The sequence below is a fragment of the Manis javanica genome, chromosome 3 (assembly GCF_040802235.1).
Source record: "Manis javanica isolate MJ-LG chromosome 3, MJ_LKY, whole genome shotgun sequence".
Classification (NCBI taxonomy): domain Eukaryota; kingdom Metazoa; phylum Chordata; class Mammalia; order Pholidota; family Manidae; genus Manis; species Manis javanica.
In genome coordinates this window covers 130,853,473-130,868,208 of record NC_133158.1, presented here as the reverse complement: position 1 = coordinate 130,868,208, position 14,736 = coordinate 130,853,473, and the positions used below count along the sequence as shown (strand labels likewise).

The 14,736-nt window shown below is 34.4% G+C and overlaps 1 protein-coding gene across 4 annotated transcripts in view; it reads left to right on the top strand.

The window, feature by feature from the left end:
• NAALADL2 (N-acetylated alpha-linked acidic dipeptidase like 2) overlaps nucleotides 1-14,736 on the top strand; it is a 1,394,480-nt gene that overhangs the window by 338,725 nt on the left and 1,041,019 nt on the right. For all 4 annotated transcript variants that reach the window (XM_073232060.1, XM_073232062.1, XM_073232061.1 and 1 more), the window contains one exon: nucleotides 4,100-4,208. The gene's annotated coding sequence lies outside the window, so the exon portion shown is untranslated. The remainder of the gene's footprint in view (nucleotides 1-4,099; nucleotides 4,209-14,736) is intronic.

Below are 14,736 nucleotides of genomic sequence, written 5' to 3'. Positions count from 1 at the left end.
CTTCCTGTTTGCTAGTTGTCTTGCCCTTCTCCGCTGCCTGAGTTGGTTTCCCATACACCGGGAGCAGCCTCCAGGTTAATCCCCTGAGCTGCCATGGGCAGGGCATTCCTGAGGGTAGCCCAGAGCCCTGCAGGGAGTGGCAGGAGAGCCAGGTGTGTTCTCCTGCAAGAACGGCACGCATCCACACTGTTCCCTGTCCTCCTCTGCCTGTGCTGGGCAGCTGCATGCTGGCGGCCACCTCTGGGTCTGGCCCAGGTGGCTGCCCTCCAGGAGGAGACTGTGCAGTTGCTGTGGGCAGGGCTGCTCCCCGTCTGCTCGGCTGCTGTGGTGGGGCTGCGCCTTAGGTGGGGGAATGAATGGCAGACTGCTTATCATCGTGAGGGGCTTTGGGGCTTGGTTACTCCCCAGGGGGTTGAATTACCTGAAGCTCCTCAGGATTCGCAGCCTGCTGGGCTGAATGTGCCAGGACGATTCCGTCCAGCTGTTAAGCCCTTGTCTTTTTAAGACTTTCAAAAAGCACTCACCTTTCTTTTGTCCCATCAGAGCCAGCTGTGGGGACCTGCTCTCTGATTTTAATTTTCCGTTTCTCTAATATCCAGAGACCATGCAATGTGTGTCTGTGCTCCCAGTGCAGTTTGCTAGGGCTAGTTATTTAGTAGTCCTGTGCTTCCACTCCCTCCGCACTCTGACTCCTTTCCTCACACTGGGGAGCTGGGGTGTGGGGAGTGCTCGGGTCCCGCCGGGTCACCGATTTTATCTTACCCCCTTCATGAGATGCTGAGGTTTTGCAGATGTAGATTTAGCCTGGCTCTTGTACTGTACCTTCTGGTCTCTTTGTTAGGCATAGTTTTATTTGTTGTATTTTCAAAAAATATATATGGTTTTGGTAGGAGATTTCCACTGCCCTATTCACACTGCCATCTTGGCTCCTCCCGTTCTGCAATACAGTTTCGAAAAACTTAGAAAGGCCTAATTTGGAATAGATTTCATGATATAGATGAACCTTGAAGAATGAGTAGAAGCTAGGCAAAATAGAGCAAAATAAATGTCTTAGAGAGGAAGGCCAGCAAGAGAAAAGGCATAGGGGGAGCAGTCAGTGTATTCTTTCATTAGGCACTGAGGAGATACATGATATGGAAAGGATTGGAAATGTGGAGTCACAAGCGCCATTTAATAACGTTTGCTGTGCATACTTTCTATATGCACAGTAATAGGTCATAGGGGGACAGCTAACCAAGGCACAGTCCTGTCTTCAAGAATTTCAGAGGTGTAATAGATGAAGGGATAATGAGGCATAATATTTCAATCATAATGTAAGTTAGTCATGGGGATGAAAGTACAGCATAGAGAATACAGTCAATAGTTCTGTACATTCTGTGTTGATGTGTAGTAACTATACTTGTTGGGGTGAGCATTTAATAATGTAGATAACTGTCAAATCACTGTGTTGTATATTTGAAACCAATGTAATAATGTGTATCACCTATACTTCATTAATAAAAAGAAAAAACAGAACTCTCAGAAGTGGACCAAGATACTAATGAATCCCAAAGCCATATTCAAGAATGTGGAGTTGCTATCCTTAGTTCATGGTGGGCTTTCAATGTATTTTAAACTGAAAATGAAGTTTATGTGATTGACAGAAATTTTTATCAGTTCTTGATCAGTAGAGTTACTTGAAAAAAACTATTTTAGGAAAAGTAATTTTCCATAAGTTAGTAAAATGATCATCATATAAAAGAATCATTAACAGCATATTAACCCACAGAAATTGTGCTAAATTAGAAAATTGTCCATGAGGTTTTTTATTTTTGCTAGTTTTTGTTGTTCTTATATACTGTGATTAAGAAAACCTAAAATTACTGTATTAATGTCTTCGTACCAAGCCATCATCAGAACTAAAGATAATTTCCAAGGAATTTTATCATTTTGTCTTTGTGATACAGTGTATACCATTTACAAGACTTTATACAGAGAAACATTCTCTATAGACAAGTGGGCTTTTCATTTCTGAGATTTTATTCCTAACATATTGGCTATAGAATCTGGATGGAGTCTATTACCAAATAAAACATCAAGTGGGAGCTGATGATAGGTGTTTATGTATTTGAATGAGATAATCTCTAAGCTTCCTTCTAGTTCCAGTATTCTGATTTTAGGTAATATTTCAAAAGTCCACAAGGAACTAATTTACACAAGTTTCTGAATGTGAGAAAATCACAGCTTGAATAATACATTGCAATATATGAAACTAGAGTTCATTTCATTTAGTAAATAGAATCTTGAATTTGGGGTTAGAAAAAAGCAAGAGTTGATCAAAGGCATTGTATTAGACAAGATGACATATGACTTCAGCGATCAAACCCATACTATACAGTTTGTTTTTTAATCAAATGTAATGGTGCAGATGGCAGCATGCCATTTTATCCAGTTATATACCAAGAGAAAGGTTAGGAGGAAAGTTCCATGTGACAAATAATTTCCTGTGATTTGTAGCTTGAAGACTCAAGTCTCAGTGAGCATGCCGATACCATTTTTATTATGGCTGTTTCTTAATTTTCAATGTTGAGGGAGAGCATAAGCCTACATTTGTGGTAAGACAATAATTGATTTCTTGCACAACTCTGGCCATGAACAGAATCTTGAATCACCTTTAAATAAAAGTTGGAAATTGAGTAATGGCCTTCAGTTCTCACCATTTCACTTGCCTTTTATTTACCACAAATGAGATATTGTCAAGTGTCCTGCTTTCTTTGTGAGTGTGTGTCCTTCCATACTGATGATGCAATGTCACTAATCTTTAGCCAGTGGTTTTATTTGATGATAACTGGGTCCAGAAAGCTTATTATTCATGCATTAACCAAGTTAGGTTACCCTGATCAAGAGGTTCTGATATTTGTGAGAATGGAAGAGTTGGATGGGACTTTCAAATTGGAGAAATCTACAAGAACTACCTAAAGCAATTTTTCCCTATAAGCAGAAGGACTTAGAGATAAAAATGTGGAAATATTATTTTACTTTCTATTTTGGTAGTTAAGAACTTTATGACACAGTATTTCCTATTATGTAAAGCTTAAGGGAGTTACAGGATTTTGAAATGTGGGAGAAAAAATTAAGACAGCAAAGAGAAAGTAAAGTTACATCAGAGGGGCAATACTTTTTTTCCCTAGTTATTGGGCAATCCTGCAAGCTGAGCTTGATTGAAGAAAATAATAGCTTATTTGAGGTGAATTATTTTAAAAGGAGGATAAAAAACACTAATTTTCTTTCAGATACCTCACAGTTAAGATAAACATTTAAAAATAAAGAAGAGAAGTAAAAGTAAGCAGCTCTGTAACTATGGCATTATAATTTAATCTCATAGCCTGAAAATATGAAATGCAGACTAACCAGTCTTGGCATTTAAAGATATAAAATAATAAGAGACTGTCAATGCCCTAAAATACTATATAATAATATCAATCAATTATTCAGAATATAATACATGTTAGGTGATGTGCTAGGCACATTATGTACAATGTTTCACATTCTCACAATAGTTCTTCAGGTTACCTGTTTTCATTCTCATGTTAGAGAAATTAATAAAGGGTTGCAGAAATTACCTGTGATCACACAAGTGTTCAGTAGAAAGCCAAGCTTTTATTCCTAGATGTGCTCTTTCTATACACATTACTTTCATTGGTTAACCCTTTCTCCCCAAAGAGATAGTAGGTCACTTTGTGTTCAGCTCTGTGTCTTCTGCTTTACCTTTGATTGTGTTTAGCACTGCATTAAACAAAATGTGCTATTTAGGCTAACTCAATTAAGGTATAAATGTAAATACATAAAAATGAGAGCATGAGAGGTATTTGTATGTTTGTATATACATATATCCTTGAAATAAAATGCTGTGCTTTCTAAAAAAAAAAAAAAGGTCTAGTTATGCATTCTTGACTTCCAAAAAAGAATGAAGAATTTTATGCTGCTTTCAATAAAAAGAACTGATAAAGTAACTCTAAAAAGCATTAAGTAAAGAATAAAACTAAGGAGCCAACTGATAAATTATCTAATACAGCTCCCAATTTAAATTGATCACCTCTGTTTTTTGATTTATGAACAGGAAATGAGCTTTGACTGTTAGACACCTGGATGAAGAGCCCTGGGTTCAGCTTGTCAGAGTCCTGTACCCTGCAAAGACCCACTGGTTGCACTGGGATCATTCGATTGAAGTAAGACCTAATTACTTTAATTAGAATGTAAGACTTTTACTCTTGAATCAACTTTTAATAAGGTGACTTGCCATACCTCTATTATGTGCCAAAAGCTGCTAATTTTGGAAAATAAAAGGAATGTGAGCATTATTCTGTGCCAAAGTCTTACATATTCCAATTTCTATACGTCATTTTTTTCATGGACTTGAGTCCATTTTCTTTGGATAGCATTATCTAAATATTTTAATTTATGTGTGGCTGTTGAAATTGATGCAATTTTCTTGCCTTTGTGGTATCAATTCATTTTTATGATTGTTAATTTTATTACAAGTAATCAAATAAGTCTCATTTTTTTAGTTTAAATTGGCCCATTTATTTTATTTAAAAAGTGACAGCAACAATATAGCTTATACCATGATACAGCATGGTTTTGCATTGCATTTATTCAAAGTTTATTGACTGGAATATGACTGTACATGACTACACATGACTGTAACCTTTCATTTAGGCATTAGAGTTTGAGGACATGTCCTAAAGAGATTTTATAGTTCTTCCTGGAATACTACTATTCTGAAGAACTGATGCCAGTGTATGATTGAAGTATTTTGTAATGTAGAGTATAACTGCACTCAGTATTCAAATGCTGGTTCAAGTTTTCTATGCATAAAACTTTACATGGCATGGATGATGCAAAGACCCAGAAGACAGTATAGAACTAAGAGCTAGAAATTCTGAGCAGACCCAGCATAGCCACAAACGTACTTTAAGGACTTAGATGAATCCTTTAACCTTCTGAGTATTCCCTTAGTACTGAATTAAAGGGGTTAGATTAAATCAGGAAAGTGGGACAAATTCATGTGCCTTACAACCTATTCATGTAATACAAACATATGAAGAGGCTGGATGTGAGACAGAAGGGAATGATGAGCCTGTGGGGGAAAACGGTGTGCCCCTTCTAAGGCTACTCAGATCCACACATTTGAAAGCTGGTCAAAGAAGGAAATAGTGTTGGATGAGGGAGGGAGAAGCAGGAGGCGGATAGAATTTGGCCATTGATTGAATAAATACTAAGGTCATTTCCAACTCAATATATGGTAGTAAAATGATGTCTCTACGTAAAGCATGAACAATTTGCTTAGCATCCGTTGAGCTCTGTATGTGTTTCTTTTTAAGTAATTATTTTTAAGTAAAAATAACAATAGATAATTTTGGGGTTGAATTTCCCTTTAAATTGTATGTTAGAATTGGGGGAAAAAGTGATGTTTTTGAACATAAATTACCTAGATGATACATCAGTTGAATATTTTTTTCTTAAAGTTTTTGTTTTGTTTTCTTTTTCTTTTTTTCTTTCACTAATTATCCTGGAATAAGAACTTTGAATCTAGTACTACACTTCAAGAATAAAACTTATCTTTTGAATTACTGGTTAGCAACCTCTCTCTTAATGGATATTTTCACTAAACATCATATAAACAGCTAAAGGAGAATCATGCAACTTGGTTGCAACTAGTTTCATGATTTTTTAAAAAGTGCTCTTTTGATTCAGTTTAGTATTTTAAAACAAATCTTGTTTTATGTGGAAAAATGAAAGTTCTAGTCTAAGTGTGTTTTCTATCATTTTTTCTAGCTCCGTCAGTTTTTGCTCTTTTTTAAAAAATCCTTCTTTCAACAATGGCGTATATTGATTTCTTTTTATCACCTTTTACTGCCTTTTAAACCTATATTTTAGCTGAGGAATGAAGTACATTATATCGGATGTACCATTGCTAATGGCAATTGGGCAGCAAGCCTAGAGGAAAATGGGAGTGGGCCAAGTTTATATACTCTGGGGGTCTTATCTGTTCTGTGTGGCTCAACTTAAACGGAATTTATGTCTACAAAAAGATGGAATCCATGACTTAGAACGCACATGTGTTATCCCAGCGATAAAGGGAGGATTGGAAGGAAACAAGTATTTTTATGCCTTTAGTTGGTCCCTTCCAATGGCTTCTTTTTTTGTTACTTGTATAGCTTTTCATTTCATGATCATCCGCATTTGTAAACATATTCAGGTTACTTCAGGTATTATCAGTTTTGAGAGTGAGTATATTGTGTGAGGTGTGTTGTATTTTTCAGATAATTTTTCCAAGTGTCAGTAGAAACTGTTACTACCTTAAGATATATAATCCTGAAATAATGTTTTAAGAGGTTTTTGTATTAGATCTTGTATTCCAGTCATATTATAATGATTTAAAGTGTTTGCTTCCATTTCTTTGATGGCCAAGTCAAAACTGAAGTACTAGAACGTTAGCACTCAAACTAATCATAACTGATTAGATCTGTTCCTTGACTGACCTACATCATCTGACACTAACAAAAAAGTATCAGCTCTTTCTCAAACCTTCATGATATTGTGTGAAAGCTCCATATATTGTGGAAAATAAAAATAAGCATATAGATCAAAATGTTAAAAGACTTAACTTGTAAGATATACAGGGAAGTTTCTAATGATGCTTATATCCTATTATTGTTTTATAGAGGCATCGTGTAAAACAATTACCAGTCTGATTAAGCATTTTCTTTATTCTCTTAAAGAATAAATTCATATATGCTTGTCTTCAATCCTTTAGTAACACATACACTATATGAACAAACTAGACATTTGGACAACAAACTCAGTTATTTCTTTATTATCATTCTAGTCTTACAGAATTAATGATAGAAGTGTCTACTCCATTGCTTAGCTCATTGATTTCCAACATGAAAATAAAGTAATGAAAGCTTCTAATTTGAAGTAGTTAATTGCCACCTTTCTAGTATGGGCACCTCAACAGAGGTTCTGGAACTAAGAAACTGCAGATTTGAATTCCTTTCATGCTAGGAAAGATGCTCTGATATGCACTTAACATAAGCTCACCTTTAGCATTTGACACTTACTAGTCATGGCTTTCAAATGAAGTGTTTAATTAGAATCAAATTACCATTGTTTTTAATAACCCAGAAAGAATGGATAGGAATTACAATTTTTAAAAAGACATGACAGTGGATTTAAGAATACTGTAGCTCTTGTGTGAATATGGCAGTTTGAAAAAATTTATAAAATATTCTTATTATCAAAATCTAATTTAAGGTGTAATGATGCAGTCAAGTTGAGATGTTCAAAAAGAAACCAGAATAATAACAGTAAAAATTTAGCCATAGCTTACTACAATCGAGCCAAAATTTTCTGGTCAATTAAATTTGATTGTGTTGAACAGTGACAAACTATGTAAGTAATTAGAAATCACATATTAGTGAGTGGCTGAATGCTGAAGCCTGTGAAAGGCAATTTATGCTGCCTGAAGTTTGCCACCCCTTCTTGGGCCTCTGTAAACCAAAGTAGATGCAGTTATCACAATTTTTAGTTTTCTTGAAAAGATTCTCAGTGAACTGCTTAATGTATGTGATTTGTCCCAGAATTTACTCTCTGTTTTAGTTTTTTTAAGAGGCAGACTTTGCTTAGGGTACAGAACTAAAAGAAAGAACGGTTAAATGCTGTACCATATCAATGGAAAAATAAAACCCAGTATCCTAAACAGCCTTTATAGTACTCAGGAGCTATTCATTTTTAACCCAAAGGATTGAAATAAACAGTCTTGCTGATATTTCAAGTCCCAAACAGGGAGGGATAGGGAAGAACACTGATGACAAAAATCTTGAGGTATTTTTCATAATCTGTCCTTAAGTACCCCCACACCCTCAATGTAATTTCAACTATACAATGGTTTTCTAGTAATCTATTCAGTATGAGATTTGCTTTGTTAGAGACTTTTATTCTATTTTTTTAAAGTAAATTTTAATAAAATAATTGAAATATTTTTGGTTTAGGCTATATCATGGATTTAACATATGAAATCCATAAAATGATTTAAATATAATAAATTTTAAATTCCATTTATTTTTCTGTTTCTGTACAAGTGATAATATTTGTATCATTAGAATCTGTCTTTGAATCTGAAATGATATTAAACTACTTTTTAATGTTTTATTTAGGAATGCTATATTTCTCTCAGAATCCAAAATTGAAATACTTTCCTTTCTAAAGAAATAAAAGAACAATATTTACATAGGGAATAAAGAGTGAGCCATTAAGTTCTAAGTGATATTTTAAAGGAGAAGAACTTCAGTTTATTGTTTAGCTTTATATAGATAATTCATTTGTTAAGTTATTGCTTGTCTAATTTCATAACATTTTTAAAGCTTTTTGCATATGGTTTTTGATGCATTTACAAAGGTATCAATTTTTAACTATATATTAATCAGGTAGGCAGCAATCATTTAATACTTGATGCTGACAATTATCTTTACACAACTGGCTTCAGTTCTTTATGTAACTGAAATAAAACTAACATTTCCTTACAAACTTGACATATGGTCTCTTGTTAACCTACATGGTATGAATTTCATGCTTGTGTGTTTACACTTTCTTGTCCTTGAAACATCTTTTTATATTTCTTTCCAAAAGAACTATTTCTAAAACTGATTTTTTTCCAAGTTAACTGTTCACATTTTAAATAAAATGTTGTTTGTACTGCTGCAAAACTCATTCTCTTATTTCTCTTACTTTTATACGTAAAATATTTCTACCATATGTAACATATTAATATTTTAAAAAATACTTCTTAAAATTTTTCATCAAAGGTAATTTCATAAATATATCTATGGTGAGCCTATTTATTATATGCCTGATATTATATTGGGTACTGGAGGAAAGAAGGTAATCATGCCATTGCACTTTCCCTCAGGATATTTACTGTTTAGTAGGAATATAAATAGCTACAAATAGCTTGATATTGTAAGGAGAGCATGTAAAAAGTAGCACAAAGGTGGAATGATGTTTTTAATTCCCATACTTATTTCAAGCCCAGATCAATCTCTTTGGCTTCAGATACAAATACTAGGATAGTCAGTTTTTAGAGAGCTAACCTGGATACAGTCATACCGTACTAGTCTGAAAAAACCAACATAACATAACATAACACAGCATACTATATGCATGTGTGTTGTTACTTTAACAGTAAAATGTGAAAAATGGTTGAAATTATATATTATTTGGTTACAATTATATATTATTTCTTATTTACTTTTATGTTACACAATTGTTTTTAAACAAAACAGCAGTATATTTAAAAGTAGCAATAGTAATTAACAGGACTAAAGTAAGCATATAATATCTACAAATACAAATATAAGAGTATTTTTATTGTGTTTTATTCTGTCCTCTGATACAAAAATTTATTTTAATTATTTTTGAACTTTGATTGGATATTTAAATTTTATAGGCTGTATTATTGTGAATTTTTAAGAGAAATAACTTTGAGATTATAAATGGAGAATATAAGTACAAAAGGACTAGTAATTAGATGTTACCCATATTTAATACAAATGACAATGGCGTGCTTCTTTCTGTCCCATGATACAGTAGGGTATTTTTACTCTTCCTGTATTCTTTTCCAGTAACACTTCTCTGAACTGCTGGAAGCCTTTATCTAGGTCACCCCTTTTTTTTCTTTTAAGTAATATAAAACAATATAATCACATGTAAAATTTATGTTGATCTAATATTTTGCTTTGATATTCCTAAGTGATATTGACCTGAGGGTTTGTATTGTATATGCAATCTTTGTTGGATCAGGGGTTTTCTTTTTTAACCAGTAACCTGTAAGAGATTTTTAGAAGCTTTGGAAGTGTTCTATCTTAAAAGACTTAGACATCTGGCGCTGCTGTTTTTGGATTTACCTATTGGCAAATTTCTCCATTTCTTTTATGTAAATCAGTCTTTAGATTTTCTGTCTCTTCTGATATCAGTTTTGGAAAATCGTATTTTCTTAGAAAATTATCTATTTTATCCAAATATATTTGCATAGTGTCTTGCAACATAGTCTATAATGATTCTATTAATTTTATGCTAACTGGTTATTTTTCTGTTATTGATCATTCATTTTTGTGTCTTTCTACTTTATTCCTTTTTTTAAAAAAAGGTTCAAAGTGATCTTTTTCCTTTCAAATGATCAGCTTTCAAATGTGTTAGTTAATTCTACCATATTTTCAGTTTCCTTTTATCTGCTTTTTTCTTTATTTGTTTTCTTTTGCTTCAGTGTAATTTGTCATTCCCTTTTTTAACTCTTTTAGTAAATTTTTAATTTTTGTTGATTTTTTAATCAATAAAATACTTAAGAATAATAATTCTCCCCTGAGCAATTTGTCTAACTTTTAAGCACTATGTTTTGTAGGTAGAGTGAGAATTACATAGTCCATACAAAATATATAATTATATATAGAAGCAAAAACCATCATGGCGTATTTTGCTCCAGCATGGGGTGCTAATGGGATCCTACTTATATGTTAAACTGAGCCAGATCATGGAAGGCCTCTTTACAGATTTAATAGCGTGTACTCCGATATCAACTTTTCCGTGCATATCAGACTTACAATGTATAATTGCCATTTCTGTGTGTGTGTACTTGTGTTTTGTGTATGTATGCATCTCAAAAAATTCACTGAAAAATGTACTTTGTTGTTGATGCCCATTTCCATTAGGATTTTATTCTAAAATTAGGGAGGAGGGTTAAATGACCATGTGAGCTTTGAATTTACTCACACTTTATAATCTTTAAATTTGTTTTAAAATTTTATATTTGTTGTTTTAATTCTTCTGATTTATAGGATAAGAAGCAGGTATTGCATCCTAAGGTCACACACTTTTTATAGTAAGTTGGAGTGCTCTGAGGGACTGAATAGCTATGCAGCCTCTCGCCATTGTGAACATCAAGAAGGAATAAATGGCAGGATTCAAAGGTGTGTGTGTGTTGAAAGTTTAGAGTTTACATCTCCTCTCCTGGCTATGGTTATCTTTTGTCTGTTCCATAAAGATGCTATAGACTGAATTGTGTTCCTCAAAAAATCAGAAGCCTTAATTCCTGATGTGGCATTTGGAGATGGGGCCTTTGGAAGATAGTTAGGTTTAGGCAGGGCATGAAAGTAGGATTCTCATGATGGGACTGAGTGCCCTTATAAGAGGAGACACCAGAGAGCTTACTTCTCTCTACCTGCATGCACCACACAAGGGAAGGCCATGTGAAAATACAGCAAAAATGTAGTTGTCTGCTACCCAAGCAGAGACCTCTAACCAGACATGGCCCCTGTTGGCACCTTGATCTTAGACTTCCAATCTCTGAAACCATGAGGAATAAATTTCTCCTGTTTAAGCCATCCAGTGTTTGGTATTTTGTTATGGAATGGAATGCTGAGTTGACTGAAACAATGACATTCCATTTCATTTATGCAAGCCTTTTCTAACTACTGTGTCTTTCTCAAAGTACTAAGCAGACAATGCTTTTACCATGGTAGTGATTATAATGGGATATTGTATATATTTGGAAAATGAAGATTTTTTGTTATTTTCTCTAACGATACACATAATTTTTAAAATACCTATCAGGAAGAATAGACAGAGGTACAGTAGAAGTTATGAGTTTATAAAAATAATGAAAATATTTTGTTTCCAATTCAGAAATTATTATTTATTATGCTTAAATAAATGGTTGAAAACAGTGTGAGTGAAGATGACAAAGTATAAAATGAGGGCATTGTATTTCCACATATGTAATATTACAGAGATATTTTTTAACATTCGAAATTTTGATTTGCTTAGCATTGTGCTTCAAAATGGGTTGGGTTAGAACATGCATATTGTAGGAGATTTTGCTTTGAGATTAAAACCTGTAACTGTGCTTTTTAATCTTTCTGCTAATCCTGTCCCATTTAAGGGCTATATGACACTCTCATCAATAATAGTATGCTTTTATCATTTAGTCTTTGCTACCATTCTTTGTGAGAGGTTTTATTATCTTCAGTTGACAATAGGAAACTGAGTAAGAAAGGGTAAGAGCCTCTTCCAAATATGTAGCTAGATGGTGATTGAGCTAAATTTTAAATTAATTCATGCCATAGCCATTAAATTAAGATTGAGTGGGTGGCGAATGAGCTCTTCCATTAGGTCAAAAACCTGGTTAAATTAAGGTCCAAAAATGTTTGCTTTTCTCTAGATAATCACTTTGATACATATTTGTGAAATACCGAATACATGATCCAAAAAAAAAAATTGGGGTTGCTTCTGCTTTGTTTGTGTCCTAAACACATACACAGTCTGAGTAATCCTGTCTGCACACTGCTAAATAATTTAATAGAGTGAGGAACATGGTAGATCTGTGAGAGAATGGGATATATTTTCTGTGCCCAGTGACTATTAGAAATGATTTCCTTATGAAACTTATGCTTCATCTTTGACTTCAATAATTCTTAAGGAATGTCATCAGATATTTCACTGATATATAATAGAATTTCCAATAGAAATATCTGCTTCTCCATAGTTACAATGTCTGTAATTCCACTTCTAGGATTTGAAGAAAGATTAAAAAGCACAGTTATAGGTGTTAATCTCAAAGCAAGATCTCCTATGATATCCATAAATATTAATAAATTCACAAACATGAATCTGCATGACCAGCTCTCTGCTGCTGCAATTTCTAAGCAGTAACTTTGTTTGTAGGTACATTGTGTAGGCAGAGGTTTTAAGCCTGTAGCCTGCTGTGTTTATTGATCTATTTCTTAATAATTCCCTATCAGGCAATCACACCATTCACAAACTGGCTGGGAGGGAAGAAACACACAATGCTAGCCATGCATTTAGAAGCTCTACTAAGAATTTTAGCCTTGTCTGTGTTATGCAGAATGATCATAAAGTACCACAGTGAGACTTTTGAATGAAAATCAAAATTACAACTTTTTTGTTCAGAAAAATAAATGTTTCTTTAAGGAATCATTTTGGTATTTGCCTGAGGTTGTTTTCCCCTTCAGTTTGAATAGACTGTGAACTGTTCTAAGTCCAAATTAAGTGATTAGGCAAACAGTATTCCGTAATGTTCAGTTTTTGCTCTCAAATGTGCTTTTTCCAATTCGCAGCTCTGCTGTGTCTGGACTTATGCTGTATATTGAGGGCCAGGGAACATTCAGCTATTCTGATGTCACCTCTGCTCCATCTACTGGAATAATGATTGTTACTATGTACACTCTTCAGCAAAATCACTATTTTTATAATGGCTTTTTAAGAAAGTTTGTCAAAAGCGTGGTGCCAAAAAGCATTCAAGTTATTCAGTTAAATTGAGAAACCTCCGAGCAAAATTAAGATGAAACTGTTAAATTAATCCTATTCTTTTGTGCTAAAAAATATGCAGCCAGCAAACACTGTCTTCTGTCATGAAAACACAGAGCACTGCTTCTCATGGAGGGAGGAACTGGTGCGCGAGGGCAGAGAAGGAGGTGAGTTTGGATATAAAGCTGGTACCGCAGGGTCTCACGTGCACCCGCGCAGCCTCAGGGAGGCATTTGTTCTCAGACGTGCCCTGACCTCTCATGTCTCCTTGCCTTTGCCCGTGTTCCTCCTTTTTCTTACAGTCCCCTTCTCAACCTTGCTTACTTGGAAAACTATTTTTCAAAATTCCTGGCAGTTCCTTTGATATGTTTTCTGGTACCCTAAGGCAGGAACAAAAAAGTTCTCGTCTCTGTTTCCCAGTAGTACCTCCAATTTGAATAAGACCGTAGCATCTCTTTCTGTTTCTCCAAAATATTCTCTAGCACCAAAGGCACTAGTGAACAACAAAGACTGAATATTTTGTAGGAAAGTCAGAGAAGGTAAACATCTCACATGTCATAGACTTCCACTTTCAAAATGTTAAGTCTTATTTATTTGCCCAAGTCTCCTTGCCGAAGCATCTAAGCACCTCATTTAAACACCTAAGCATCTAAGCACCCCTTCTAGTACCCCTTCCAGAGGGCATGCCAGTACTCAGTGAATCAATAAAGGACTATTCTTAGCAAAGTGCAGGAGCAGCCAGTCAAGTAATTGATTTTAACTGTCTTTTTTTTTCCAGAAATTGAAATTAGCAAGGACGGGGAAAGGCACATGAGAGTTACTACCATTATTCTTTGTGGCTGCAGAAAACAGAGGTTAACAGGTTGGCACTGAGGATACTAACCACTTGCCTTAAGACCCTCAATGACTCACAGCAGAGCAGCAAGGAGCATTTCCTGGCTCCTTTCAGTCCTCAAGGAGAGAGAACCACAATGCTTCTGTTGCCTGTTTTAGAATCTTTTCTTTCTCTCTTCATTAAACACAAACCTCCCCAGGGAGTAATGTATTTCTATTCTTAGGAGACCAGTATAATTTAGTGAAAGACAATGGAAGTCATATGTTTGTATCCTTGCATTGACATTTTTTCACCTTCATTAATTACTTTCAGAGTAATTAGTGGAATAACAACATGTAAAACTGAAGTAGAGTCATAGCTATAGTAGATGATCAATGATCTTTCTCTTTCCTCCCTTATTTGTCATGTGCGCTCTTGGAATAAGAAGTCATTGGCCATATTCTAGGGTAAACATTGATAAAGTGGGTGAAGTACATGTTTTGCAGGAGCACTTGAGGGTAGCATCCTGGAGATAGTACATGGAAAAGGGGGGCTTCAGG